Below are 11,638 nucleotides of genomic sequence, written 5' to 3'. Positions count from 1 at the left end.
GGGAGGCGGAGCTTGCAGTGAGCCAAGATCATGCCAATGCACTCCAACCTGGGGCGACAGAGCGAGACTCCATCTCAAAAAAAAAAAAAAAGAAAAAAAAAAACCCCCATAAATTCAGACCTAGGCATTCCACCTGATGGAGCACAGGGAACTTGACCTCAAAACATAGCTCTCTGATATAATAAGCATTTTAAACTAAAGGCCCTAAGAGATTAACGGACACTGAAAGAGACTTTTCCTCCATCTATAAAAAGAACAGATGGACCCACCAGGGACAAGGATTGTTTTTCATTCCCCTCACTGTTATCTCATTATCTATTGCAGGAAAAAAGACCAAAAATGCAACCACACCCTAAGAGACCCATTCACAAGATAATGTCTATCTCTTAGGATCATTCAAAGAAATAGCAGCGTCCCACTGGGATATTAGGTAATCGCTCTGTGATTTTGTGATACACCAGGGAGAATCAATTCATACGCCATTTCTCTTAGTCATCTACATGTTGTGAGTGATTTTTTCAGTAAACCTTCAAGGGGCAAAAAGCAAGTTTTTCCCTTAGCCCCTACACACCAAGGAATCACTATGGCCTGGCCCAGAGTTTGGGGCTACGCCCAGAGCCGAGACAAAGGCAACTAGAGTCTTCAAGATTATCCTATGCTAAAAGACTTTCCAGCTGGAGGAGAGAGGAGTTTGCAAATCCAAGTTGGGTGTTAAAGGCAAGGAATTAAGCCTGCCGGGGTTCAAGTCACAGCTCAGTCTCTCCTTAGCTATGTGACTCTGGGAAAGTCATTTAACCTCTGTGCGCCCCAGTTTCTTCATCTGTAAAATGGGGACAGCGAGAAGACCTTCCTCACAAGGGTGTTGTGAGAAGTAAATGCTACATAAAGCTTAACAAGGGGGCCAGGCACAAAGCAAGCTTGTCGTAAAAGTAAATGTCAGCTATTATGACACATCCATTTTGTAACAGGTATAGATATTCGTTTTGGAAACCACATACATCCATTTGACTCAGCGACCGGGGAAAATGAAACGGGGTGGAACCAGCGCTCTCTTTCTGAAACCTCAGGCAGCAGTGTGGGAGCCTTGACTCCGGCGCACCTAGAGTGGCCCCAGCCGGCCCAGGCCCCCATTGGCCAAGAGGCCAGAAAGAGCTCCTCCTTTCAAAAAGCCACCACCAGAAACAGGAAGCTGCTTCCTTTCCTTTCCATTCAGAGCCAGCATTTCCTTTTTTATTTTAAAAAGCATTCCTCATCTGCAGCCCAGCCCTCTCCCCCAATCCCCTGCAGCCCAGGCTCAAATGCACCCACAGCCATCTGCATTTCTCTTGGATTGTTTTCTGCCCATCAAGGGGATCATGAGGTTCCTGGTAGACCCTGAGCAGACCATGCCCTTAACACCAGGGCCAGGAGGAGGCAGGAAGTGCGAACTCCAGGCAGGCAGGCGGGCGGGCACACCTCTCTGGGCAAGTTTCCTCTTCTTGTTAGACGGATTCAGTGATACATGTATTTAAGTGCTAATGTGATGCCCAGTAGACACCCTATTTCCCTTTGTAAAGCACCTCCTTCAACAAAAGGCAACGTCTCATGGCTGGCTAAGTCTTCAGGGATACCAGCCTCTCTTCAACCCACCCAATTTTATTTGGAACCTCAAACAGCACCTCAGTTTCATAAAAACCTAAAATATAAACACAACACTTGGTTGTAAGTGAGCCAACAGTTTCTTGTCTCTTTCTCTGCTCAAGGCTTAAGGCCGTGTCTCCCCAACTACGTTCAGTGAAAGAAAAGATCCCCTGGACAAATAAGTGTGAGAACTGCTGCTGCAGGACTTCTCAGAACCTTTAAAACACAAATCCTTATCCACAGGGATCTTCAGGAGGGAGATGGCTGCTGCAGCACAACTTTCTTTCACAGAAACATCTTGCAGGGTACAGTGTGAGATACAGAAAAGCTGCATTGAGACTTCAGAAGGGCCGGGTCTTGGTGGGGGAGGGCCCGGTCTTGGTGGGGGAGGGGTGGGAGTTCTCCAGATAGCACCTAATGTGTAAGAACATACAGGTTGCTTTTTTTTTTTCTTATTGGCAAAACTGCGTGTGCACCATGAATGAAGCTGGTCTCCCTTATCCATATCAAAACTAAACCCAAATTAATTGGCTAAATTGGGACTCAACACCTCCAGGAGCCACGTGGAAGAAAGCCCCACCGCCCTTTAAAGTAGCTTACCTCATCATATTTGCGGAAAGCAAAACGCTTATGACCAGTATACTGCTAATACAAGTCTATAGATAATGCTGTATGGAAAATTATTTTTCCCCATCATAGCTGGCATAGTCCACATTTTGCATTACACTTTCCCCCTTTTTTTTTTTAATTTTAAATTCAGGTCTTTTTCTCTTCTTTTTTGAAATTTTAATCTAATTATACAAGACGGAGTCTCAGTATGTTGCCCAGGCTGGTCTCGAACTCCTGAGCTCAAGCGATATGTCCACCTCTGCCTCCCAAAGTGCTGGGATTACAGCCCTGAGACACTGTGCCCGGCCTTAAACACAAATCTTAATTCATTCTTACAATTATTCTGAGGTTAGAAAAATGGAAGGGGAAGAAAAATGGCAAGCAGGTAGGCTGACTTCAGCTTCACTATTTGGAAAGAGAGTTTGCTCGGTTAAAACACACTACTGCCCACCAAGGCCAAGACAACAGAAAAATACAGACTTATACAAATAGATTTTATATGTGACAGCAGTTTGAATGGAGACTTTTTAATGCAAATGACAAACAGCTGTGCCTGGGAATAAATGACAACGAATTTTTCTATCTCAACAGCTGTCCTGAGAGCTCGTCTCTACATCTCTACCTGCATTCTGGAATCAGGGAGAAAGCCAAAATGGATGCCAAGACACTAGATCAGCCGTGTCCAACCCCCTGACAACAAGGACTTTTCCACCTATCTGTGGTGGTGGGTATCATGAAAATCATGCACAGACCTTTTTTTTTTTTTTTTTTTTTTTAAGCTTATCAGCTATCATTAGCATTAGTGTATTTTATGTGTGGCCCAAGAGCATTCTTCTTCCAATGTGGCCCTGGGAAGCCAAAAGACTAGACACATGTGCACTAGATTAAAAGGATACTCCTTCTGGAAGGAATTGTAAAGAACTTCTGACATTGTCTTGACATGAAAACCAATGGATAGTGGGACAGAATGCAAAATCTGCAAGAATTTTTCTTGAGTTTTTTTTGTATGTTTGTTTTTTTTTTTTTTTTTTTGAGTCAGGGTCTTGCTCTGTGGCCCAGGCTGGAATACACTGGTGAGATCGCAGCTCAGTTCAGGCTCAAGTGCTCCTCCCACCTCAGCCACCGTAGTAGCTGAGACTGCAGGTGCGCAAAACCACCCCTGGCTAATATTTTATTTTTTGTAGAGACAGGGTCTCACTATCTTGTCCAGGTTGGTCTCAAACTCCTTGACTCAAGGGATCCAGGATAGGATTACAGGTGTGAGTCACCCACCACACCTGGCCATGTGCATGAACTTTGAAGACAAACACAAGGCCCCACAAAAGTTAAGGTTTTCCTACCTAATTTCCAAGGGATCTTTTGATGCAAGGATGAGAAGCCCTTAAAAGTACACAGACAACTCCAAGGATTCAAGATGGTTCATTCGGGCTGAGCCAGTCCACTGGGCAGAATGACCTTCAAAGAAGGCCCACCCGGCCAGGCGCAGTGGCTCACGCCTGTAATCCCTGCACTCTGGGAGGCCGAGGTGGGCAGATCATGAGGTCAGGAGATCGAGACCATCCTGGCTAACACAGTGAAATCCCATCTCTACTAAAAAATACAAAAAATTAGCCGGGCGTAGTGGCAGGTGCCTGTAGTCCCAGCTACTTGGGAGGCTGAGGCAGGAGAATGGCGTGAACACAGGAGGCGGAGCTTGCAGTGAGCCGAGATCGTGCCACTGAACTCCAACACTCCAGCCTGGGCGACAGAGCGAGACTCTGTCTCAAAAAAAAAAAAAAAAAAAAAAAGGCCCACCCATGACATACCCCAGATGGCTCTCCAAGAATCTCTCCAGTCCTCAGGGTCCCTAAGGCATTGGGACAGAGCTAGGAAAGCAAACCCATTTGCTTTCTCCTGCAGGAAACCCCTTGAGAGCAAGACCTCACAATCAGAGAAGGATGGAGTGGCTCACCCTCAGTCAACAGGCCAGGCTCAAGGTGGTATAATGTCTTAACCAAGGGTGTGGGCCTCCAGGTCTGACTCCCAACTCAGTGCTCCTTTAATAACCACCCCTTGTTAATTCTCCTTAACAGGGGCTCCTGGCAAGTCAGTTCTCCCTCAGGCCTTCAGTTTCCTCACCTGGAAACTGAAGATGAGAGGGCTGAACCAGATGGAAATTCCAAGACCCTCTGCAGCCCTAGGAAGCCACAAGTCTACTAAATCATCCCCAAAGCCAGGCACCCCAAATAGCACTATGATCAGTATTTGTAGTTAGGGATGCGACCAAGGATGCAGTTAAAGTGACTTTCATGAGCCTCAAGTGATCAAGACCTCACCATACGGTTATGTACTACCAAAGCTGATCAGTCCCTGGACACGGAGACCTGAAATCCAGCCCCTCCCTCCGCTATCTTGGAGCAAGGAAAGGGCCTTCTTCTAATCAGTCAGCCCTGGGGGCCCCCCTTTGCTACAGGTAACCATAAAAACTAGAAGCCACAATGCCTGACACATAGCCCAGAACCTCAGACACAAGCAACCACAAAACTAGAAACCATAGTTTCTGATACTTATCCCAGAACCTCAGCCACAGGACCATGTCCAGCCTCTTTTTTTTTTTTTTTTTTTAAAAAAAAAAAAAAAAAACAGGGTCTTGCTCTGTCATCCAGGCTGGAGTGCAATGGTGCAATCTCAGGTCACTGCAACCTCCACCTCCCAGGCTCAAGCGATCCTCCACCTCAGCCTCCTGAGTAGCTAGAACTACAGAAGCACACCACTATGTGTGGCCAATTTTCTATTTTTTGTAGAGCCGGGATTTTACATGTTGCCCAAGCTGGTCTTGAACTCCTAGACTCAAGTTATCCACCAGCCTCAGCCTCCCAAGGTGCTGGGATTACAGGCATGAGCCACCGCACCCAGCCCCAGCCTCCTTTTTAAACTCTGGGACGTCGGTGTGATTACAGATGCAGTGGCAAAGGGATAAATGTATGAAGGCTGCCATTCCTGCTTAGGAGAGGGGGATTTATGATGCTACAAAGATATTAAAGACTAGGACAGATATTAAACGTATTCATATACTTTGACCCAGCAAATCTCACTTCTAGGAAGATACTTGTTGCAGCATGGTTTATAAAAGCATGACTTGGAAACAGCCTAAATGGTCCACACAGGGAAACTGGTTAGATGAATTTGTGGTGTGACCACACAATGCAGCCACTAATAGTGCTGATGCATATGTATATGTGCTGATATAGACAGAAGACATTTACAAGGCAATGCACATGGTATGTGCCACAAATATACACATGTACATTTGTATGCAAATGCAGGAAAAATATACAACAAAATGTGCACGGGAATTAACTCTGAGAGGCGGCATTATGAGTGATTTTCACTGTTGTACATCTAGTACTTTCTTTTTTTATAGTGAACATTATATATTTTTTAAATATTTTAATTAAAAGTAGAAAGTTAAAGAATATACTGTTTATCAGAGGAACTGTTCAGAAAGAATAAGACAGGTAGCCATTTAAAAAATTATGAGTAAGCCGATCTCTAGGCAGCTTCTCCTTTCTCAGAATGAGACAAGCGCTGAGCTAGCTGCATCATGGTGCTGAGAGAGTCCTGTCTTTGAGGATGTGCTGGCCTGGACATTAGGGAAGCAGACCCATGCCCGAACCCTGAGGCTGCACAGCCTGGGTGACCACAGGAAGCCCAAACATCTAGACCTGAGCCATGGAATGCCCTCAGCCCAGCCCTTTTTATTACTGGCCATTTCCTTGATCTCAGCAACCATGGCCCTGCACAGAATCTCCCCACCATAGCAACAGCTGTGGAGTTCTGAACATAAGTTCTCCATAAGACCAGTCAACCCGGGTTCAACCACCTGCTGAGACAGTCTCTCTATCCCTTTGAGATGCAATTCCCTCATCTGCAACATCAGGATAAAGCCTCATGGCATCATTGTGAATGTTAAGGTGCAACATATGCTGAGAGCCTAGTGGAGTGCTCGACATAGAACAGGTGATCAAGCACGTTCCTCATCTGTGTCTGCCCTCTCTACTCAAAGGTCATTCCCCTAACCCCAAAGGCACCTATGCAGCTTTCCCTTTGAATTAAATGTAAAAAAGATATCTCAACCCCAGCCTATTCTGAAGGATGGCCTTTTTAAAAGGCACAGCTTAGAGAGACTTGGCCACAGGCTTTGCTGCTTCTCCCCAGCATTGCAGACACTGCCACCATGGGCCAGCTTCCCGGCATGGTCCATCTCCAGACACATCCAGCGGGCAGGAGTAGAATACCTGTGGTGCAGAATGCCACTTTCCTGGATTTTGAGGCAGCCCAGACCACTCCAAGAAGAGGAAACAACCCTGACGTGGAAGAAGGCATTCCCATAGCTGCAGGCAGCAAACCACACCTCCTGGCACCCACGTCAACCCAAGCTGCAGATCTGATAAGACCTCTCTCCAGCACCACCCAGCCCTCCCCAGGCTCACAGCCACTGCGGGTCCCCCTCTAGGCTGCCTCTGAGAAACATTTGGGAGGTAGGGAAAAAGTTACCCAGGTGAAAGTGGACACAAAAGGGGCCAGAGCCCCAGCTCTGTATCTCTTCAGAGATGGCTGGAGCCACTTGGTCAGAGGGTTACAACTGTGGCCACAGAGCAGAAGCAGAGAAACGCCACACTTCGAGACAGTGGCTGGCTGGGAAAGGAAAACCAGGTTTCAGTCTCCTTTCTGCCAGGGACCTGCCACTTGGTAGAAGTCCCCAAGACTCTGGGAATATTTCCCAGAAAACCAGGAGGTGGCTCACACTTGTAATCACAGCACTTTGGGAGGCCAAGGCGGGTGGATCACTTGAGGCCAGGAGTTCAAGACCAGCCTGGCCAACACGGCGAAACCCTATCTCTACTAAAAACACAAAAATAAGCTGGACATAGTGAGGAATGCCTGTAATCCCAGCTACTCAGAAGCTAAGGCAGGATTGCTTGAACCTGAGAGGTGGAGATTACAGCGATCCGAGATCATGCCACTGCACTCCAGCTTGGGCAACAGAGTGGGACTCTGACTAAAAACAAAAACAAAAACAAAAAAAACAGGAGGTTGGATGGACCAAGGGTTCAGTGGGGTTCCCAATGCAGGGTCCTGCAAGCTGTGATACTAGAGTCATTACTGTGCCCTGCCTGGCTCCTTCATTAGACTAGAAGTGTCCTTAAACCCCAAAGACTGGGAGAGTAGCCCACCTACTTCAGAGCCCTTGCTAGGTGGCAGCCAGCCAGGTAAGCACATCGACAGTAACTAAAGGTCTGTCCAGGAAACGTGCCTCCACACACCCTAAGGACCCAATCTGCAGGCATGCCACCCCTCCCCTCTCCCAGCAGTTCCATCGTCAGATGCTCCTAGGAGGCATAGGGAGAGCTCAGGTCCCCCACATAGCAGGGCTCTGACCTCTGCCACAGCAGAGCTGTGTGAGGGCCAGGTCTCTCTGACCTTCCAGGTGGCAGGAGGGCCTCCCTTCTGACCCCTTGCGGCTCCAGGGCAGCTGCTCAGGAAAGCGGCCCAAGGGCAGAGACTGAACCTACCACAGTTTCCAATATTGCCTCCAGTACAGCCTGACTCTACACCTACCACAGTTCCCAATACTGCCTCCCCTCTGCACCTACCACAGTTCCCAACATCACCTCCTCCAGCAAAGCCTGATGGTCGAAGTCCTTCAGCCCCTTTCTCCACATCAGCCTGCTTAGGAGGGATTTTTCTCCACAAGAACACAAGGTGGGGAGACTCAGCACGGCACAGCCTGTCTCTGGAAAGTACTAGTAGGCTGGCAGGAAAGGGCAAGTCACAATGTCCCTGGAACGTACATCTCCATGAGGTAACATGTGTCTGCTTCTACACACCCTTGTCTCCCCAGCACTGGCCAGATTCAAAGGAATGAAGGTAATTATTACTGGCATAGGTTGCAGGCCCAGCTATGAGGCAGGCCAGGTGTCCCTCTGTGAGCATATCTGGGGCATAAGAACATTCCCGTTTGGCTCGGTGGAGTTTTCAGACCCCAAGGAGGGTCTAGCAGAGACAGAACACCAGGTCCTGCCATGATGAAGTAGCCTCACAACTGTTTACAGATTAAGACTCTGGTTTCAGATTGTGCCTCCCTCCCTTTCTATTTAGAGAGGGAAAATGTGTATGATGAAGACTGCTGATCTCCAGGAACGTGTGTGAGATTGAGAAGAGTCAGGTACACTGCTGGGCACATAGGCAGCAAACGTTAAGTCAGCTCCTTCTACCCTTTGCCATACAAACTGGACCACGACACAGAGAAAAGCTATCCCCAGGCAACCAGACACGCTGACCCCCCACACCCCATCACAACACGATTTCAGGCAGCAGCAGCCCATCTCCAGTCAGGGACCTCCACGGACATCTCACATGCTGCTTCTCCCACTGAGTGCTTATATAATGAAGGCCAGAGTGAGTTGGGGCTCCTAAGATTCTAGATAAGTCCGACACAGTTACACAGGCCAAGCCCTCCCGGTCAGATCCTTCTTCAAAAGCCAGGAATCCAGTGTGGCAAGCACAGTCTCTGAGGTTATGAGCTGGTGTGTGTGTGAGGAGCCCACAGAACAGGAAAGAATGCTGGAGCGGACACTGCCACTGGCCCACCTGGCCCCAACACAAGCTGCTGGGGGTGGACGGCCCCACCCAGCTTGCTGAGATTGTTTCCTGGCTTGTGTCACTCGCCTGTATGAAATGAGAGGCAGCTGCAGAAGTACCTTTCCTTAAAATCCAGATTTACTGATCCATAAAGTAGGGGTTAAGTCTCCCTAGCGAGGGTCTAGTAGGGGTTGTTTCCCTAGTGGTGGCCTGTGCCATAAACGCTACTGGACCCTCCCTAGGGAAAGCTGCCAGGCAGACTCTTTTGGTAGTAACAGCATGGACTGACAGACAAAACGCTGCAGGTGTGAGCAGTCTTGTTTGTATTTTACGTACAGGAGAGCTTGAGATTCAGAAGTCATGGGACCTGCCTAAGGTCACACAGACAGAACCTAGGCCCAATATGAAATCCATGGGGCTTCCTGTTCACCACGCTGCTCCTATGGCAAAGATTCTTATAATAAACTTAACCCCTATGTTATGGGTTCAGTAAATCTGTATTTTAGAACCATTCTTAGAGGGTTATTCTTAAACAGGGGTAGTATAAAAACAATCACAAACATTTGATTTCACCCAACCAAGTCTCATTCTCTAACCCAGAGAATTTCGAGCCTCCAGAGCCCTCAGAGATCCACTCCAGCCTCCTTGTTTTGCAGGTGAGGAGGCTGAGGCCTCTGGGATGAAGTGACTCATCCAAACTAGCTGGTGGCAGCCCCATGGAACTCGCTCCAGGGGTCTAAATTCCCATCCCCCAAAACAACCCAAGCCCTGCCTTTTCAGGAAGTGGGTGAACCCGAATCCACATCACGGTGGGAAGAGGAGGGAGCTGCAAATCCCCTGTGGGCCTTCGGATGAGTTCTCTGCCACCAGGGATGATTGTCTAAACAAACACTCAGGAGGGAAGCCACTGAATAAACCAGCTCCAAGACTTAAATAGCTGGATGCTCTAGGGTGTCATGAACGCCACACTGCCATCAAAATGAGAGACTCTGGAAGTTAGGGTAGGACAAAAAGCCATTCCAGAGAATGCACAGCAAGTGGTTCTCCTATACATACTCTGGGAGCCAGGAGCACTTCAGAGCAACGTGGGGACAATCCCACAGAGGCCAACACAGAGAGCATTCTCCAAACCCAGTAACACCGCAGTCCAACCACGCACACTCTGCCGGACAGCGACCCCCTCCTCCCAGAACTGAGCCTCACAGGCCCCCTATTGTGTCAGCTTAAAAACTGAACTTTGCTGGGCAAACACACTCAGCTGTGTTCAAAAAATCAGTTTCTCTCAATACTTGGAAAACTGCAGCATGCATGCAGAAAGGCCGGTTGTAGGGGGTTTTGTTTGTTTTTTAAGCAAAGCCTTGGTCAGTACAGCTTTAGCAACTGTAATAAAAAATAATAATACCCAGCACTGACTGTATTCTTCCAACGTCCTGTGGTTTTATAGCTTTTAAGAAAATAAAACTGAGGGAGAGGCACCCCCGAGCACTTGGGATCAAACAAGGATTCAGGCTTGTGGCATGCCTGGAGGAAGGATTGGTCTTGTAATAATTACCACAATCACAGAGGGCCTTATGACAGCTGGCAGAGGCAATTAGCAATAAGGGGCGGGGGGAGGGTTTAGGGGGAGGAGAAATTGAGGATCTAATAAAACAAAACATCCCCAGACCTGCAGGAGGCCAGATGTGGCAGGGCAAGATGGTGAGAGGTTCCTTGTTCAAGACGGGGCAGCTATTAACTGGTCTGACGTTTCACCGCCCCGTCCCTGGCCAAAATCACATTTGGAATCCACTAGTTGCCCTCATTGTGTATGGACAGGGTGCCCCAACAACCCTTGGGCTGCTTTTTCCAAATCCTTCTAATACTTCCCAGCTATAATTTGAGAGAGGAAGGCCCGCATATCTTATTTCTTCTTTACACTCCAGGCTGTCTCCATCAGAACCCCTTAAACAGTGTCATCTTCCCACCAAAGGCTTGCTTCCCCAGCATAATCCTTCCTAAGCCAAAATCCAATCTTTGGGGGGAAGCAGGGGGAGTCGGCGGGTAATTATTAATACATTTTAAGCAGCGAGCCTCTGTGGCAACGTGAAAGGAAAGCACCAAACGCCTGAATAGCAAAAATGCAGTTTCAGCAACACTTTTTGAAAAGCGGCAGACAAGACCTGGGAGGAGAGGAAAGGAAGGGACAGGACGGCGTCTAGGGCTAGAGGGGAACAGGGGACGACAGGCCTGCGATCACGCTTCAGGGGAACCTCCTTCGTCACCCTGGCCCACGGGTGCTCGGCTCAGTCACACAGGGAAAAGTCCAGCTTGTGACTCAGTGGGACAACGAGTCCTGCGGCCCCACAAACTGCAAATGGGGTGGGGGCGGAGAAGGGAGGAAAGGGGATGTCCTCGCGCAGCCCACTCCGCCCACGGGCCCCTCGAGCCTCTATCCCAGTTCCCAGCACGCACCCGCCCCACAAATCTTGCCCAAGGTGAGGGCTGGTCCTGGGTCCTCCGGCTGCCGCATCAGCGAGTGCAGGAGCGAGGGGAAGCCTCCACGGGGGCGACGCGGGCTCAAGGATGCAACTCGGCCAGGAGTGAACTGGGGCCCGGAGGGCGGTGTCCGGGCCGCTTCTCGAGCCCAGCCCGGGTCCCCGACCCCCTTACCTCCAGGGTCCGGATCTCCTGCTGGGTGAGGTCGTTGGACACAGCGCACTTGGTGCGCAGCCCGCGCAGGCTGCCGATAGAGATGTCGATGAGCTTCTGGAGCTGCCCGCACTGCTGCAGCGCCCGGCTGGCCGCG

At 49.1% G+C, this 11,638-nt stretch overlaps 1 protein-coding gene across 1 annotated transcript in view; it reads right to left on the bottom strand.

The window, feature by feature from the left end:
• KSR1 (kinase suppressor of ras 1) overlaps positions 1-11,632 on the bottom strand; it is a 178,528-nt gene extending 166,896 nt beyond the window's left edge. Inside the window, exon 1 of the mRNA XM_011971643.1 lies at positions 11,503-11,632. The gene's annotated coding sequence lies outside the window, so the exon portion shown is untranslated. The remainder of the gene's footprint in view (positions 1-11,502) is intronic.
• Between the last annotated feature and the right edge of the window lie 6 nt (positions 11,633-11,638).

This window comes from Mandrillus leucophaeus, unplaced genomic scaffold (genome assembly GCF_000951045.1).
Source record: "Mandrillus leucophaeus isolate KB7577 unplaced genomic scaffold, Mleu.le_1.0 Scaffold1233, whole genome shotgun sequence".
NCBI lineage: Eukaryota > Metazoa > Chordata > Mammalia > Primates > Cercopithecidae > Mandrillus > Mandrillus leucophaeus.
The sequence above is the reverse complement of the archived record's forward strand: the minus strand, read 5'-3'. Positions and strand labels throughout refer to the sequence as shown.